Source organism: Notolepis coatsorum (assembly GCF_963971535.1).
Source record: "Notolepis coatsorum genome assembly, chromosome: 20".
Taxonomy (NCBI): domain Eukaryota; kingdom Metazoa; phylum Chordata; class Actinopteri; order Aulopiformes; family Paralepididae; genus Notolepis; species Notolepis coatsorum.
The window spans coordinates 72,884,834-72,904,105 of record NC_140184.1 but is presented as its reverse complement, the minus strand read 5'-3'; positions in this window follow the sequence as shown (position 1 = coordinate 72,904,105).

Genomic DNA, 19,272 nt, shown 5'->3' with positions numbered 1-19,272 from the left:
CTCTGCGTTGTGATTTAATACTTTAAAGCTCTGGGAATCACTTCTCTTCAAACTGAGCAGTGCAGGCAGAAGGAATTAGGAGGAAAAAGGTTATATAGCAGTTGTTTAATCAAAGTTTAAGAGTGTATACAAATTACAATAAGAAAATGCTATAGTTGTGATCACAAACACTATGCCGTGAGTGATACAACCAGACTAATATTACAGTATAAAGAATGATAGTTGATAAGTTGTTGATGGTCTTTGTTGTCTGGCTGACAAAACAAAGCAGTCTGTTTTCCCTCCAAAAGCGATGTCCTTTGTTCTCCTGCTGACCTGCCCGCCTTGAGTGTGGATGGTGGAGAGGTCTTGTCTTGTGGGTTTGGTTTGTTCCAGAGTCCCCTTTCCCCCCATCACACCCCATCTTATAGCCAAGGCCCAGTGTCTCGGAGTTGATGACATCATCACATTATTTCCTCCAATCACAGGACTGCTAAGCTGGTATTTGAAAAATAGGGGTTTGGCTTAATAGCCCAACCCCCTTCACATAACTGCAAAAAGAGGCTGTCCTTACAGTCAACAATATATACTGTCCTTTAATACTAACAATCTACCTTAAACATTGCATCATTTTCATTTCCTAATATCTATATTTGAATTACAATTGCCCACATAAACACAGATATATTTCTTTATCACTAAGTCTGTTGACTTTAATCATTCTTTTAGAATAGAATATAACTGAATAACAGATTAAATTAGAACTGGATAGAAGAGAATTGATCAGAATATAAAACCATCAATTAATCAAATTGAACATAAATTGGAAACAGCACAGACACATTATCTAATTGTAGACATTTAAGTATGACCAAACCTAATTATATTTTAACTTACTTCAATGACTTAATTCAAGATTATAAGTACAATATACCAGGAAATAGTTAGCTTGTTTAGAGCTCAAATTAAGGATTTCAATAGTGATCTTCTCTGTGTGTGTGTGTATGTGAAAATGTGTGTGTGAGTGTGTGTGTATGTGTGTGTGTGACTGTGTGTGTGTGAATGTGTATGTGTGTGTGTGTGACTATGTGTGTGTGTGTGTGTGTGTGTGTCTGTGTGTGTGTGTGTGTGTGTGTGTGAGTCTATGTGTGTGTGTGTGTGTGTGTGTCTGTGTGTGTGTGTGTGTGTGTCTGAATGTGTGTGTGTGTGAGTCTATGTGTGTGTGTGTGTGTGTGTCTGTGTGTGTGTAACTGTGTGTGTTTATGTGAATGTATATGTGAATGTGTGTGTGTGTGTGAGTCTATGTGTCCCCCAGGCCGTAAAGCAGCTGATAACACTTCATGGGCGCTTTGACCCTTTTAACCTCATCACCTCTTTGTGTTTGCTAGGACTTATCTGAAATCCTTCCTGTCCCACCCTAGGAACCAGATGGTTCTATTGTTATAAACATTCTACCTCAGTAAACACACAAGTTACTACTCAGATTTTAGCTTTTATAGCCGGCTATTTTAAGTGGCCCGGGACACCATCTGTTGGGAGGATTCTTGTGTTGATTCACTCAGGCAGCTGTTATCCCTAAATATAATACCTTAGTTTGATTGTTGTTCCACTTTGACTGTTTCTTTAAGACTTTTACACAACAGTTTGTTTGATGATCTTATGTTTGGATTTTACCACAGTTCCCCACTTGGATAGTTTACCTATCCTTAATATGTCAAACATAGATATCAATCTCTACACACTACTATCTAGGTAACACTTAAGACATTTTAAATCATATTAGGATAAAATATATATGGTTTTCCACACTCAGATCCTAAAATTCAAATTAGCCATTTCAGTTTTTTTGATCATGTGCACAGTCTTTAACAACTTGTTCTCGTACCAAGATCAATTTCCATTGGTCTCAACTGTGAGTTGTCAAATTCTGACTTGGAGCATTGAGGAGGGGGGGTCTATGTTTTCTAGATTTGACCCGGCCTCCTCTTTGTTGCTCAGAGCTGATGCAGTATCACGACTGCTGGGTGCAACTCAGAAAGCAAATTGCCTTTCTATTACACCCCATCTTCTGTCAAGAACATCTTGACTCGTGTTGACCTCTATTAGGGGGTAGAGCCCCCTGCTGTATCTTCTATTGCTGTCATCGTGTTGACCTCTATTAGGGGGTAGAGCCCCCTGCTGTATCTTCTATTGCTGTCACAGCGGTGGGGAGGTCGTCGCTGGCTGCTCAACCCCCGTTGACCCTCGGATTAGTGGAAGAGGTTTGTTTCTCCTCCCCTCCGCCTGGTCGTCGATAGGGGCGAAAGCAGCTCCCCCCCTTCGCTTGTTGACCCCCTGGTCAATAGTTGAGGCCTTGCTTCTGTTGACAGCCGGAGTTGTTGCTGAGGCCTAGCCGCCTGTCTCCTCGTTGGTTGTCTGTCGTTTCCCTCTGAAGCCTCAAGACTCGGTCACTGCGTTGGCCAAGACTCTCCCGGCCCGAGAGGTAGGCGTATCCTGGTTCTCCGCAGTGTTGTGGCTCCCCATGGAACCGCTGGGTAGACACTAGCCAGTGTCCTGCATCAACAGTACCGATGGAGTCCTCGGTCTTCCTTGTACCACTCTCTGATGACTGCGGATTCCCCAATCTCCCATCCGTATCCTGTAGTGAATATATATCGCTTCGGGAGACAGTGCAGGTCACTTCTACCACAACAATTGATTGAGAATCCATAATTTCCATCCTCAGACTCTCTTTACTGGTCTGAGCTTTGACAACTTTCTTTTCCAAATCATTTATCTATATATTTCATGGCTTCTAGATCATAAAATTTCAAAATTCTGAAAAATTCACATGGCTCTCATTATATTATGCTGTCAAAACAGTATACTCCTCCACCTCTCGATGTGGAATACACATTCAAACATCGTTACCGTCGTCCTCTGCTTTTGGACAGCTGCACCCCGGACCGGACGGTCAGCACTGACACATCCACTCTCCCAGTAACCTGTGTGTATGGCAACAAATCACAGTCCGCCTTAAACACACATCTTCCACACCACAAGCCAATTTATCAATTGCACATGTTCACACCCTACACAAGACTAATTTGGCCAATAGCGACCAAACCTATTGAGCTTCATTAATGTACAGAGAATCATGCTTCCCAACACTTTTACCAATCACGACACACCCCCAGCCCCTAAAACTGGGTATTCAATGGGCGGAGAACAAAAATCCATAACTAGCTCATGTTTCTACACTTTGTTCCCAGTCCATTTTACAGACATATACTACCCCGTCCTGATGTGTCGAGATTCCTCCCAGCTTGCCAGGTACCCTAAGAAAAAACACACAGAAAGAAAGAAAACAGAAAACAAAACACAAAGAAAACGCTGCCAAACCAATAAATGAAAAAATAAACCAAACTTGTGAGCTTTTTCTTTTTTCTTCTGAGCTCATTTTTAACTAAGAAACAAAAAGGGAAATCAAATGAATAAACAAAATGTACGCTCCCGGCCTAAGTCAGGAATTGCTCGTAACACACTAGAAAAGAGAAGTAAAAATAAAAGTAAATAAACACCTATCCTATTGCTCATAACTGTTAATACGCTTCTATCAATACTATAAAATACTAGAAACAACTATGAGTCTTTTTAATTTCCTAATCATGCAGTCCACCCCTTGATCAATCCGAATGTTGACCAAGCATGGATAATTTACTGATCACTAGCTGCCGCAGTGTCACATCATCACACTGTCTAATATTGATTAACTGTTTAACATAATTTGATCCTCTTGTTAGTCTGATTAGTTCATGCATTTGTCAGTCACCCATACATCCGTTTTTAGTAACTTTCATTCATAATCTAATCACCTAACACCTCTATTTTTTTTTTTTTATTCTAATCTAATTAGGAGCCTATTTTATCATTCAATATATCCCACCTCTACCCTAGTCAGTTGCATATATTTTTATTCTGCCGGTGGCCTCTGCAGACATGACCTTTGAAAATGACCCTTCACTCCACAGCTCCAACAACACTGGCGGTCTCCCCCGGGTTGTGGGACCCGGTGGGTCAGTTGCCTGTGACCGGATGACCCTGGGGTCATCGGGCCCAGAACATGTCCTGGTGGTATGCCATCATCGCCATGGTTCCCTGGAGCCTGTTCGGAGGAGAAAGCCACGTACCTATTTGGTCCAGTCACAGTTCCTTGAGAGGGGCCCGTGGTTGGGAGGGGCCCGCCACCTGTTTCTGTACAAACACGCCCTGTTGTGGATAGATGGTCCCGCTCTGCACAGTCCCGAGAAATGTGTCCGAGGGTCCCACACGTCCAACAGTGCACCTGCCGCACACGGTAGCCATTCGGATTCCTGCCTCTGCCTCCACCTTTTCCTCATGGTTGCCACCTCGTGGGTGGTCTTATTGGGGTTTGTTGTTGTTCCGGCACGGGACCCCCTTGCGGCCCCAACTGGGCCCGTCTCTGGCCATCTGGTTCTCCAGAGGGAGAGGGAGAGAGGCGATTGGAACCTGTCTCCCCTCCGGGCTGTGTGGACTGGATTAGGCCTTGGAGATAGTCCACTACCCGTCTAGCCTCGGCTAGCTGTTGTTCGAGAGGGAGGCACGTCTTTAACTGGCAGTCATCTGCAACGGACACTTCAGCGTGGATTGACTCGGGTAATACAGCTGTCTCTGGGTCGCTTGCTGCAACGACTCCCTGTGGCGGAGTAAAAGACATTATTTCCAGTCCCTCCGTCTCACTGGACACTAGAGGTGGTGTCGATCACATTCCAGTCAATCAAGTCAACGTCCAATTCGGTCAACAGGAATTGATAATCTCGGTCTTGTGATACTATACCCCCTGACTGTCAACAGTCTCTTTGATTTCCCTGTTGGGGTTCAGAATTGTCAGCGCTGGCCATCCGTCCTGGAGCAGCTGTGAAGAGAGAAGCAAAAAATACACTTAATTATCAGTGACATTTCCCATTCACAATCCATCATTTGTCTTTAAGCATGGAATGTCGGGCATCCCCTATACTAAGATCACATGAGAGCATTTGTGCAATTTTCGTTTTTGATTTATCAATGACACAGCCTTAATCTTTTTCCAGTTGTCTCCATTGGAAACCCAGACTCTCAATCCTGTTGTCGTGATCCTCCTTAACACCACTCCGGGGAACTTATTTTTCATCAGCTGTTTCCTTCTGTTGGTCAACCAGAAATTTGTTATTTACAGCCTATCATTTCTAAACATCTGTATCGGACATGGTAATTTAGGTGAATAATCTCACTTTTACTCTAATTGTTATTTGCAAATGACTATGTGTATGTGTAACTATATTTATTTCTGTCCGTGAAAGCCTAGTATGTATTTTGCTCATATTACATTATACATATCAGTAACATACATATTTTCCATTCATAATCTCTCACACAGTTACTATATTTCCCCCGTAACACCTAACCCCTTAGGTGTTAAAATAACGCGCTTCTCACGGGAACAGAAATCAATTTTCAGTGCCTTATGTCACCGAAGTCCCCGTGCATATAGAACAGTGTCACACAACCCGTTCATAACCACAGGCGGCGACACCATCCCCACATTGAAAATCCTGCCGACCAACGACATTCCACTGGCCACCTCGTCCTGTGGCCCACAGCATCACCCCCAGTTTGCAACCTGGAACGCGAAACCCCGGGCCCCCTACTCAAGGATATTCAAAAATCATTCCACTCACAACCACAGCCACACACATACAGCACCCCTGATCCCACTCAACCACCGTAACCAGTCACACAAATACCCACACACAATATAATTCGACGCGCGTAGTGTGGCAGCGAGCCATTGACGAGTGCACGCATAGCGCACCCCCGTTAATGCGCGGTGGCAGACAGCGAGCCCACCCCCGCCACGACGTTTAGCAGTCCCCGTACCCCTGGTAAAATGAAAACTGTGCGCAGTGTGGCAGCGAGCACCGACGAGTCGCACACAGCGCACAAAGCGTGGAGGCAGACAGTGAGCCACGACGAACTGTCTACCCACACCCCCATCGCAGGCGCAGCCGAGTAGAGTAATTACGCTCCGACTTACGGCCCACCAACATGAACTGACACGGAGCCCCCGTCCAAATGTAAGGAAAGAAGTACGAGCGCCTTGTCGAACAAAGCGTAGCGCCAACGCCAGCCAATACCACTGCCAGCACTAGAAATTCCCTAAAAATAACAATAAAACTGAATATGGAACAACATACGCATAATAAGTCCCAAACTCAACCTACCGCCTTTGAAACCCTACAGTAAACAGCAATAAACAATATACCTAGCACTACACCTGCGTTTGAAACCCATACAAAAAAACTCTATATACAGGCCCTAAACTAGGAGAGAAAGAGAAAGCGTTTCGGGGGGGGCCGAGGGGGGGGTTATATATGGAAGAGAGGCGGTGTTGGAATGAGGGGAGTGAGTGAGAGGGGGGGGGTAAGAGAGAGAGAGAGAGAGGGAGGGAGAGGGAAAGAGGGGGGGAGGTGAGAGGGAGAGGGAGAGAGGTGAAAGGGAGAGGGAGGGAGGAGGGTGAGAGAAGGAACGAAAGAGAGGGGGGGGTGAAAGAGAAATAGAGAGAGGGAGAGGAGGGCGAGAGGGAGAGAGGCGGAAAGGGAGAGGGAGGGAGGAGAGGTGAGAGGGAAAGAAAGAGAGGGGGGGGTGAAAGAGAAAGAGAAAGAGAGAGAGAGGGAGGGGAGGTGAGAGGGAGAGAGAGAGAAAGAGAAAGAGACAGAGAGAGAGAAAGAGAGAGAGAGAGAGGGAGAGGGAAAGGGAGAGAGGAGGGCGAGAGAAGGAAAAAAAGAGAGGGGGGGTGAAAGAGAAAGAGAGAGAGAGGGAGAGGAGGTGAGAGGGAGAGGGGCGAAAAGGGAGAGGGAGGGAGGAGAGGTGAGAGGGAAAGAAAGAGAGGGGGGGGGTGAAAGAGAAAGAGAAAGAGAGAGAGAGGGAGGGGAGGTGAGAGGGAGAGAGAGAGAAAGAGAAAGAGAGAGAGAGAGAGAAAGAGAGAGAGAGAGAGAGGGAGAGGGAAAGGGAGAGAGGAGGGCGAGAGAAGGAAAGAAAGAGAGGGGGGGGTGAAAGAGAAAGAGAGAGAGAGGGAGAGGAGGTGAGAGGGAGAGGGGCGAAAAGGGAGAGGGAGGGAGGAGAGGTGAGAGGGAAAGAAAGAGAGGGGGGTGAAAGAGAAAGAGAAAGAGAGAGAGAGGGAGGGAAGGTGAGAGGGAGAGAGAGAGAGAGAAAGAGAGGGGGAGAGAGAGAGTTCAATGAAAACGTTCTGTGAGCAGAATCCAAACATATTCATCCTGTCCTCTCCTGCCCCCTACCGTATTCCTAAATAAACTCCACCTTCCCCTTAACAATGGACGCTCGCCGCCCCTACCAAGATGGACGCTCGGCGCCCCTACCAAAATGGACGCTCGGTGCCCCTACCAAGATGGACGCTCGGCGCCCCTACCAAGACGGCCGTCCTATCGCGAGACATCCCGAGAGCCCCGTCATGCCATGACGTCAGCACAGTTAGCTTAGCATATTAGCTTCGTTAGCTTCAACCCAGCGCGCGTAGGGCGTCAGACCGCGCACCCTTATGACGTCACAACCGGCGACCGCTTTAGCCGTTAGCGCGGCTAGGTAGCATTAGCTTAGCTTCTCCCATGATCCCATAAAAACGTTCCCCAACGACCCGTTCCGCCGCGCGGGCCGTCTCCTCGCAATGTTAATATAGCACCACATACCCCACAACAGAATCCTATTTCCCTCAAAACGCCAGTGTAGTGATTTAAATAGAAATATAAAAACATAATAGCAAAACACTAGTTTGACCTCTCCGTCGTCCTCACCGGCGAGCTTAGAACGACTTCCGGGTCGGGTCTAGATAATCCCAATCACCTTAAACATTACACATCTATTTTATCCGCCACGAATATGAAAACTTTTAAGTGCCTTACACATCCCCGTAATCTCAAGACACTATCGATCGACCTTATACATTTGAACCTATGTTTATTTGTCCGCCGTATCTTCCGGCGCCTCAGAGGCTAATACAACAGCTAACTGCTGCTGCGTTCCACGGGCCTCGGAAAACCGGCGTTATCCTTACATTTCCCCACGGCCAATCGGTGACTTAAATTACATAATAACACAACTATACTCTCACACGTCCCACCAATCACTCCTAACCATAAACATTCGCCAACTATACATTCATACACGCTTCCTAACACAAATAAAAAATACTAAATCAGCATTCACGCACATTACCCTCTCTCGAACGCCGCACAGCAGCGCGTAAGTACTATTTTCCTTGTTACAGCCTAACGCCGTCTAAATTTAACACGCCCGTCGTGCCCAAGGCTAAAACCAGACCTACTTGTGCTAAATCTCTACTTTAGAAAATACGACGCACGGCGTGCTTTAGCCTCTACTTTAAGACATACAACGCACACCTGTTTACCTTGGTTTAACTCTGAGCACGAACCTAGACATGTTCCTGTTCCGACTGGCAGCGGCGCTCCGTTAGTTGTGCTAAAATTCTACTTTAGAAAATACGACGCACGGTGTTTACAGAGCCGCCCTCCCCAGCCAGAACATTCAATTCAATTTTCCCTTACATCATGATTACATGAGGTTAAATTCCTAGCAACCCCCTCCGTGGTTCGAATAGAGCACCCAAACATCATCACACTCACCTCTTAGTAACTTCCTAGTTACTTGAAGACGATCGATCGATCAGTTGTTCTCCTCGTCGACCGGCGTGTAGAGAAAAAAAAAATCTTTTGTTGTGGTGATAACACGAGCGCTCTGATTCACTGAAGTCCGGCACCAAAATGAAGTGGATTTCCCAAGCTATTCCGGTTCTGCTCTGATCAGTAACCGGGTTGCGTTAGTACTCTGCGTTGTGATTCAATACTTTAAAGCTCTGGGAATCACTTCTCTTCAAACTGAGCAGTGCAGGCAGAAGGAATTTAGGAGGAAAAAGGTTATATAGCAGCTGTTTAATCAAAGTTTAAGAGTGTATACAAATTACAATAAGAAAATGCTATAGTTGTGATCACAAACACTATGCCGTGAGTGATACAACCAGACTAATATTACAGTATAAAGAATGATAGTTGATAAGTTGTTGATGGTCTTTGTTGTCTGGCTGACAAAACAAAGCAGTCTGTTTTCCCTCCAAAAACGATGTCCTTTGTTCTCCTGCTGACCTGCCCGCCTTGAGTGTGGATGGTGGAGAGGTCTTGTCCTGTCTGTGGGTTGGGTTGTTTCAGAGTCTCCTTTCCCCCCATCACACCCCATCTTATAGCCAAGGCCCAGTGTCTCGGAGTTGATGACATCATCACATTATTTCCTCCAATCACAGGACTGCTAAGCTGGTATTTGAAAAATAGGGGTTTGGCTTAATAGCCCAACCCCCTTCACATAACTGCAAAAAGAGGCTGTCCTTACAGTCAACAATATATACTGTCCTTTAATACTAACAATCTACCTTAAACATTGCATCATTTTCATTTCCTAATATCTATATTTGAATTACAATTGCCCACATAAACACAGATATATTTCTTTATCACTAAGTCTGTTGACTTTAATCATTCTTTTAGAATAGAATATAACTGAATAACAGATTAAATTAGAACTGGATAGAAGAGAATAGATCAGAATATAAAACCATCAATTAATCAAATTGAACATAAATTGGAAACAGCACAGACACATTATCTAATTGTAGACATTTAAGTATGACCAAACCTAATTATATTTTAACTTACTTCAATGACTTAATTCAAGATTATAAGTACAATATACCAGGAAATAGTTAGCTTGTTTAGAGCTCAAATTAAGGATTTCAATAGTGATCTTCTCTGTGTGTGTGTGTGTATGTGAAAATGTGTGTGTGTGAGTGTGTGTGTATGTGTGTGTGTGACTGTGTGTGTGTGAATGTGTATGTGTGTGTGTGTGACTATGTGTGTGTGTGTGTGTGTGTGTGTGTGTGTCTGTGTCTGTGTGTGTGTGTGTGTGTGTGAGTCTATGTGTGTGTGTGTGTGTGTGTGTGTGTGTGTCTGTGTGTGTGTGTGTGTGTCTGAATGTGTGTGTGTGTGAGTCTATGTGTGTGTGTGTGTGTGTGTGTCTGTGTGTGTGTGACTGTGTGTGTTTATGTGAATGTATATGTGAATGTGTGTGTGTGTGAGTCTATGTGTCCCCCAGGCCGTAAAGCAGCTGATAACACTTCATGGGCGCTTTGACCCTTTTAACCTCATCACCTCTTTGTGTTTGCTAGGACTTATCTGAAATCCTTCCTGTCCCACCCTAGGAACCAGATGGTTCTATTGTTATAAACATTCTACCTCAGTAAACACACAAGTTACTACTCAGATTTTAGCTTTTATAGCCGGCTATTTTAAGTGGCCCGGGACACCATCTGTTGGGAGGATTCTTGTGTTGATTCACTCAGGCAGCTGTTATCCCTAAATATAATACCTTAGTTTGATTGTTGTTCCACTTTGACTGTTTCTTTAAGACTTTTACACAACAGTTTGTTTGATGATCTTATGTTTGGATTTTACCACACCAGTACGTGAGGATGTTACTGAGGAAATATGGGAGAAACTGGTGTCCAAATGGGGTAAATTCTCGCAGGAGGCACAATCACAACTTATCTTTTACAAAGTCTTAAACAGAAGCTATTGGACGCCTAGTAAACTAGCCAGACTAAAATTAAGAAACAGTGACATCTGCTGGAGATGTGAGAAGGAGACAGGTACTCTACTGCATATGTTATACGAATGTGAGAAAGTTCGGAAAATGTGGGATCAAATTGTGATATTCCTAAGTAAAGTTTTGAATGTAAAGGTGAATAACTCCCCAATGGCATGTGTTTTGGCTATAGTACCGAAAGAGATTAAACTGTCTAAGTACCAAGGAATGTGGTATAGAATGGCCATGATATCAGATTGTAGAATTGCCTTACGACATTGGAAATCACCCATTGATATTACTTTTAAAGAATGGATGGAACTAATGTTCCGGACAGCATCATATGAAAGGGTAACATATAGAGTCGCAGGGAGAGAGGATATCTTTGCTGAGGTATGGGATCATTTTATACACCTGACTGAACGGTCTGGGGACGAATGATTAAGGCGGAGTTTCAGTATTATCGATGATGAATGTGAAAAATAGGATATGACCTGATGGTACCTATACTTTATCTTGTATTATGTATGTATATACATATATTGTATGTCTGAATGGTGTATCTATGGAATAACCACTTTCTCTATCACACTCTCACATATGCATATATAGCCACATACGCATGTCTAGGACACACATACTCTTATGTGTACATAACTGAATTACACACACTCTTATGCACATGGCTGAGATATACATGTCAGAGGCACACATACACGCATATACTCACATATAGGAAGCAGGCATACACACACGTACTTATACACATATCTGAAGCATATAGGGGATATACACATACATATGGGACACACACATACATAGCTGAGACACACATAATTATACACACCTGAGATATACACTCACACACATGGCAGAGACGTACATGGATACAAGACACACACGAAATGTAGGATCACAGTCACATACCTGAGAGATGCACACACACACACATATGAGACATACACACTTACTTACGTGAGACACGTACCCACATACACATATCTGAGACACACATTCATACATGTTCTCACACACACTTACATATATCTGAGACGCATCCTCTCACATGCACTATGGAGAAAGATGGCATCCCGATAGAAGATGCAGCACATACCTGCTTCGCAGGTTGATCGGACTACATGTAACGTATGTGCATCAGGGATATATATGCACAATATATAGTAATGTTTTTTGTTTTTTTTATATGTTATTACGAAAAAGAAAAAGACAAATCTTGGATTTTGCATATTATGCTGTTGAAAGATGTCTCTTAAACATTTGTAAGATTTGTGCAAAAATATCAATAAAAAAAAAACAATAGAAGTACAGTATAGTATCTTTTTACTAACCAAGCTAACCTGAACCAAGCTAAACTTACCTGAAATAGGTACTGCAGCCACACAGGATGGCCTTGTGGGCGTTAAACTCAGTGCTGTTGACTTTAATAACCACATCACAGAACCTTCCCTCCAGACGCAGCTCATTAAGGATTGTACAGGACATGGCGCCTGTTTCCTTTTCCATGTGGTGATTTAAAATTGTATCTACAGAATATATTCAAGCTTATAGACAAGTAGCCGGAAATAACAAGTGATATCTTCTTCTTCTTCTTATTTGAATTTCCGGCAGTGTAGACGCATCGTGGCGTATTACTGCCCTCCACAATTCTTGCTTCGCCCGCACTTGAGAAAGTTTACACTCCTCTTCTTCTTCTTCTCATCTTCAAAACACATTTCTATCGTCTCTGTCTCCTCCTTCTCTGCTCCTCTTGTCATACAATCACAATACAAACATCATCTCCTCTCTTGGAGGGCCCCCCCAAGAGGGGGAACCCTCCATCTCATCGCCCAAACCTTCTTCTTCCCTTTCTAAGATCTTTTCACTTGTGTTGTCTGATATCTTCTGAGAGAATTGTTGAATAGATACACAAATGTTCTAGAATGTTTGATTATGACATCATACTGTGACATCACAACGGAACATGTTTGAGTTCCATTTGAATATAAATAATATGTATGATATAATATAATGTAATGTAATGTTATATATTATAATATAATGTAATATAATAATAAAGTATAATATATTTAGCTCCCATTTTAATAATATAGACATCTATAAACATGACATTCTTTAAAGTCTTAAATAAAATACATTTCATTTAAATTAAAATAAATGTAAAATAATAATAACTGTATTTATATAGCACCAGTCATACAGATTGCAGCTCAAAGTGTTTTACAGAAAAAAACGAAAAACAAAGGGATATATTTAAATATATATATATATATATATATATATATATATATATATATATATATATATATTAATTAAATAATAAAGATAAAACGGGAATAAAACAACTAGATAAGATAGTAAAAATAGCTAAATAAGATGAAAAGTAAGACAATAACATAAGACAATAAAAATAATTACAAATAAAATAATAATAAAGACCGAAAACTTAAATAGTTATAATAATAAAATAGCTAAATTAGATACTAAACAATAAGAAAAAAAGGTATAACAGTAAAATAAGACATGAAAATGAATAACAAATAAAATAATAAAAGAAAAGACATAAAATAAATAAATAATTATACAAATTATAATAAAATATTTAAGTAAAAATAATAGAAATAAAGAAAAATAAGACAATAAATTAAGATAATAATTCATTTAAAAGCTAGTTTAAAAAGGTACGTTTTGACCTGATTTAAAAAGTGCCAACCGAGTGTGCTGTCCTAATGACCTGCAGGGGAGTGTTCCACAGTTTTGGGGCGTAGCAGCTGAAAGCAGTGATCACAGCATGTCACGGCACCACTTGTAACTCTGCTGTGGATACTGAGCACCCGGCTCCAGCAGCAGGCACGTGCACTCATAGAGCCCAGAGGGTGCTCGAGCACCTGCCCTTTTGGGCCTCATTAAAAAAGTGCCCTTTTTACTCCATTTTTTTTTTACCATTCTTTTTTTTTTTTTATTATTATTATATAGAGAGAGTGATCTGCAATCTGCTTTGGTTGGGGGTGCAATTCCTAACAGGCTCAACCATATGGATAAAAGTACCCATATTATGTGCATTACACAAACTAAAAACAGATATTACATTACATTACACAAACTAAAAACAGATATTACATTACATTAACCTCTTCCGCCCGTGCAGTCCGGGGCCGGCCCGCAAATGACATTACGTCATAAATCAAGCTCTGCAGACTGTCTGACATAATTATCGTATTTTTTTTCAAACGTATTCAAGAACAAACATCATAACCATGTCACAACAGCAGTTATAATGTATATTTTCATCAATACGTTTGTTTACCAATAGGTTAAAGTGTTATTAGTGAGATTTTAGTTTTTGGAATGTGTTTGTTGTGGTCGCGGAGATCCGCCATTCTGAATAAGCGGCCCACGCTGAGTGATGGAAACTGTAGTCATTTTGAGAAGAGGACATCCAGAGCTTTCAATGAGCGTTGGCATTTTTCAAAACTACACTTCCCAAAGGCCTCTAGCTTTCGGCAAGCAAATTACTTCCTGATTAATATTTTGTTTTTCTTATTACTCTGGATTATATACCACAAAACTGAACGTTATTGGCATATATTGGACCGCAGTTAGTTTGTCATCCCTATTTTGAGCATTTAGCAACCATCCGATTAAAAATCTGTTTCAAAATGGCGGCGCTCTGGCAAGAATAAGAAACCTACTGTACATACAGTAGATTTCATTATCTGTTCTTATGCACACCTGTCAGAATGCAGGTAGGTGAATTCCAATGGGTGAAGGCAATCACAGAGACAGAGAGTGTTTACTCTTGAACAGGTTCGACTTTAATAGTAAGAACACAGAGTAAATTCTAAGAGAGAACAAGTGCTAATAGCACAAGTGGAAAATAAGGTAAATGGGAGCTTATTGGAGGTCCAGAGTAGAACCGTCCGCGTTATCCCCGAACGCAATTAGTGAAGACCTGACAATGGACAAGCAGAAGAGACGTATGTTACATAGACACCAAATACCAACATTCCACACACACCCCCGTGACAGCCAATCAGGAACCACCCCTAAGTGACAGCACTAATTGACAGGGAAATGACAGGTGACAAGCCCAGTGACATATGCCAGGAATGTGGGTGGTCACCGACCGAGGTCGGTGTCCAGAACGTAACAGTACCCTCCCCCGACGAACGGCACCAGACGTTCACCTAGGAGCCTCGGGATTCAGCCGCCGGAAATCAACAATCAGGCTGGGATCTAAAATATCCCTTTGAGGCACCCAAGAACGCTCTTCTATCCCGTACCCCTCCCAATCCACCAAGAACTGAAACCCCCTACCCCTCCGCCTACAACCCAGTATCCTCCGCACCGTGTAAATGGGTTGACCGCCAATAAACCGGGGCGGAGGAACCACAGGCAGTGGCGGGGCCAAGGGCGATGAGAGGAATGGCTTCAACAGGGACACATGAAACGTCGGATGAACCCTCATAGAGCTCGGAAGTCGTAGCTTGTAAGCCACTGGATTAACCCGATTAATCACTTTAAATGGTCCTATAAAGCGAGGAGCCAGCTTCTTGGATTCCACCCGGAGAGGGAGATCCCGGGTGGAAAGCCAAACCCGCTGCCCTGGACGGTAAACTGGAGCCGGACGACGCTTACGGTTAGCCTGCCGTTGGGTACTAACCGAAACCTTCTGTAGCCGAACCTGTTTCCACGTCCTGCGACAGCGAGCCACATGTGCCTGGGCCGAGGGCACCTCTGCCTCCTGCTCCTGCTCGGGAAACAGAGGAGGTTGAAAACCATACTGGCACTGAAAGGGAGACATACCGGTAGAAGAGGAGAGAAGGGTATTATGCGCGTACTCAGCCCAAGCCAACCTCCTACTCCACGTTGCCGGACTACCGGCAACGTAACATCTCAAGACCCCCTCCAAATCCTGGTTGACCCTCTCCGTCTGCCCGTTCGACTGTGGATGGAACCCAGACGACAGACTGACAGAGGCGCCGAGGCCGGCGGCAAACGCCTTCCAGAACCTGGAGGCGAACTGAGGACCCCGGTCCGACACGATATCTACTGGCAGCCCGTGGACCCGAAAGACATGCTGTATAATTAAATCAGCAGTCTCCCGGGCCGAAGGAAGCTTGGGGAGAGGGACAAAGTGAGCCGCCTTAGAGAACCGATCCACCACCACCAAGATGGTGGTGAATCCGTCCGAAAGGGGAAGACCAGAAATAAAGTCCAGAGATATGTGTGACCAGGGTCGTTTAGGAATAGGAAGTGGTCGGAGGAGACCCGCCGGTGCCCGTCGAGAGGTCTTACTACGTGCGCACACCGGACAGGCCGCCACAAAGGAACGCGTATCCCCCTCCACTGTCGGCCACCAGAACCTCCTACGGATAAATTCCAGGGTCCTGGTTGCCCCTGGGTGGCTGGTGAGGGATGACGCATGTGCCCACTGTAGCAAGCGTGAGCGCGCCACCTTGGGAACATACGACCGTCCCGGAGGACCCCCACCAGGATCGGGCTCCCGCGTTAGCGCCGACCTTACCACCTTCTCTATGCCCCAAGACACGGGTGCCAAAATCAAGGCCGGTGGAATAATGGGATGGGGCTGCTCCTCCCGACCAGGAAGATCAAACTGGCGCGACAACGCGTCAGGTTTGATATTCTTGGAGCCGGGTCTATAGGAGATGGTATATCGAAATCGTGTGAAGAACGTCCACCTGGCCTGGCGAGCGTTAAGGCGTTTAGCCCCTTGGATGTAAGCCAAGTTCTTATGATCAGTCCAAATAATGAAAGGATGTGCCGCCCCCTCTAACCAATGTCTCCACTCCTCCAGTGCCAATTTGATCGCCAATAACTCCCGATTACCCACGTCGTAATTACGCTCGGCTGGTGACAGACAGCGAGAAAAAAAAGCACACGGGTGCACTTTCCCATCCTTTAAGCATCTCTGAGAGAGCACCCCCCCCACCGCGACGTCAGAGGCATCCACCTCCACAATGAACGGAACCTCCGCGTCATGGCGGATCAATACAGGAGCGGATGTAAAACGACGTTTAAGATCGCAGAAGGCCGACTCAGCCCTAGGCGACCATTCAAAGCCAGGGAGAGAGGCCTTAGTGAGAGCTGTTAAGGGATTGGCTAAGGCGCTAAAATTGCGAATAAAGCGCCTGTAAAAATTTGCAAAGCCCAAAAAACGTTGTAACCCCTTGAGCGACGAAGGCCGTGGCCAGTCCAAAACTGCACTCACCTTGGCTGGATCCATGCGCAGATCGCCCTTCGTCAACACAAAGCCCAGGAAGGACACGGTGTCCGTGTGAAACACACACTTCTCAGCCTTAACGAATAGTTGATGCTTGAGGAGACGGTCTAGCACCTCCCGAACGTGCATTTGGTGTTGCACCATATCGCGAGAAAAAATCAGGATATCATCTAAGTAGACAAACACCGACACCCCAATCAAGTCTCGCAGCACGTCGTTAACCAGGGCTTGGAAGACTGCCGGAGCATTAGCCAAACCAAAGGGCATGACCAAATACTCATAGTGCCCATTGGGTGTGTTAAATGCAGTCTTCCACTCGTCTCCCTCTCTAATCCTGACCAGGTTGTATGCATTACGTAAGTCAAGTTTAGAAAAGACCTGTGCCCCCTGTAAGCACTCAAAGGCCGTGTCCATGAGGGGTAAAGGATATCGGTTCTTGATGGAAACGCCATTCAATCCCCTATAATCAATGCATGGGCGCTGATCCCCATCCTTTTTATCAACAAAGAAGAAGCCAGCGCCGGCAGGGGAAGTGGAAGGGCGTATGTGCCCCGCAAGCAATGCCTCCTCTATGTAGGTGTTCATGGCCAAGGTTTCGGGGCGTGAGAGAGAGAACATTCGCCCGCGAGGCGGGGAGGTACCGGGTAGAAGATTAATGGGACAGTCGTATGATCTATGAGGCGGAAGTGCTTTAGCATGCGTCTTGCTAAAAACGTCCGCCAGGTCCCAATAGATCTCAGGCACCCCTATTAAATCGGGATTAGAGGGTAGATCAGAATCTGCCACGCTCCCCACCATCCTGGAGAAAGAGGGAGGAGACAAACGAGAAGAGGGGGGGGGAGACAAGGGTTTGGGCAAACTCCCGCTGACGATCGACTTGACGTCGGCCGCCGTTGAGAGTTCGCCCGTGCTCCAATTAATGACACGAACACATGATGACAACCAGGGATGACCCAACACCATGACAGAATAGGGGGAAAAGATGACAAAAAATGTAACCCATTCCCACTCCCCACCCTCCACCCGGATGTGTAAGGGAACTGTGCGCTGGGTGACGCTCCCACTGCCCAGAGGCCGACCGTCCAGGGCATAAACTGGTAAGGGAACCCCTAAATCCTCCACTGGGGTTCCCCACTCCTTCACCAATCCCACGTGAATAAAATTGCCCGCCGCCCCTGAGTCAATGAGAGCCTTAGTTCCCCTAATGTCACCCCCACAGTTGATCGCCACCTCAAAAAATGTACGAGAATCCGTGGTTTTGGCAGGAATGAGCCCACCTGCTGGCGCCTTTTCGAAGCCCGACGGCGCACCTTCCATCCCCGATTGGCGCCGAGCCGATACAGCCTGGACCCGACAGCTGCCGAAGTGGTGACCGGTGCGGCCGCACCGGAAGCAGCGTCGCTCTTTGATGAAGCGCTGCCTCTCGTCGTCCGAGAGCGACAGCGCTCCAAGCTGCATGGATTCATCACCCAGTGGCCCACTCGTGTAATGCATGGAATTATCAACACCAGGAGAAGAAGGAAAACATACCTGGGGCTGGGTGTTGTTGACATGCTCCTTCTCCCTCTCCCGGTGCCGATTGTCCATCTTGATGGTGGTGTTGATCAGCACTTCCAGCTGCTCGGGGATCTCACGCGCGGAGAGCGCATCTCGCATCCGCGCTGAGAGTCCCCTGACGAACAGAACCACGCAGACGTTCTCCGCCCAAGCTGTCTCCCGAGCCAAGATCCGAAAATTGATAGCATAAGCTGCGACCGTGCGGAGGCCCTGCCGGCAGTCGAGAAGACGACCACCAGCCTCGAAGATCGAGAGTACCCGGGAAGTATCGAATACTCTTCTCAATTCCCGGGTAAAGGCGTCCAGACTGTCGCAGATTATCGCCCCTGCCTCTAATTCCGCCGTAGCCCAGGAGAGAGCTTGACCGGTGAGCAGTGTGATAATATACGCTACCTGCGCTGTCTCCGATGGAAATGATCGTGGTTGCAGCCGGAAAACGAGTAGACACTGGGTGATGAATTCCCGACAACCATCCGGTGATCCGTCATAGCGAGCGGGCGCCTGCAGATGTGGTTCGCGGGACCGCTCCTGGACCCCGAACACCCCCCGACTCTCCTCTGCGTGGAGCGCTGCTTCTCCCGCCGCCGACTGAACACCAGCCACTCCTTCTTGGGCTTGTCGGGCTGTGGCCAACGCCGACTGCGCCACCGCTTGGGATGATCCGACGACCCCATTGAGTCGGATTAACTCGGCGCTGACCAGCTGCTGATGTTCCTCCATCCGTGTCTGGGCTGCTCCCTGCGTCCGGAGCATCTCCATGATGGCCTCCATGG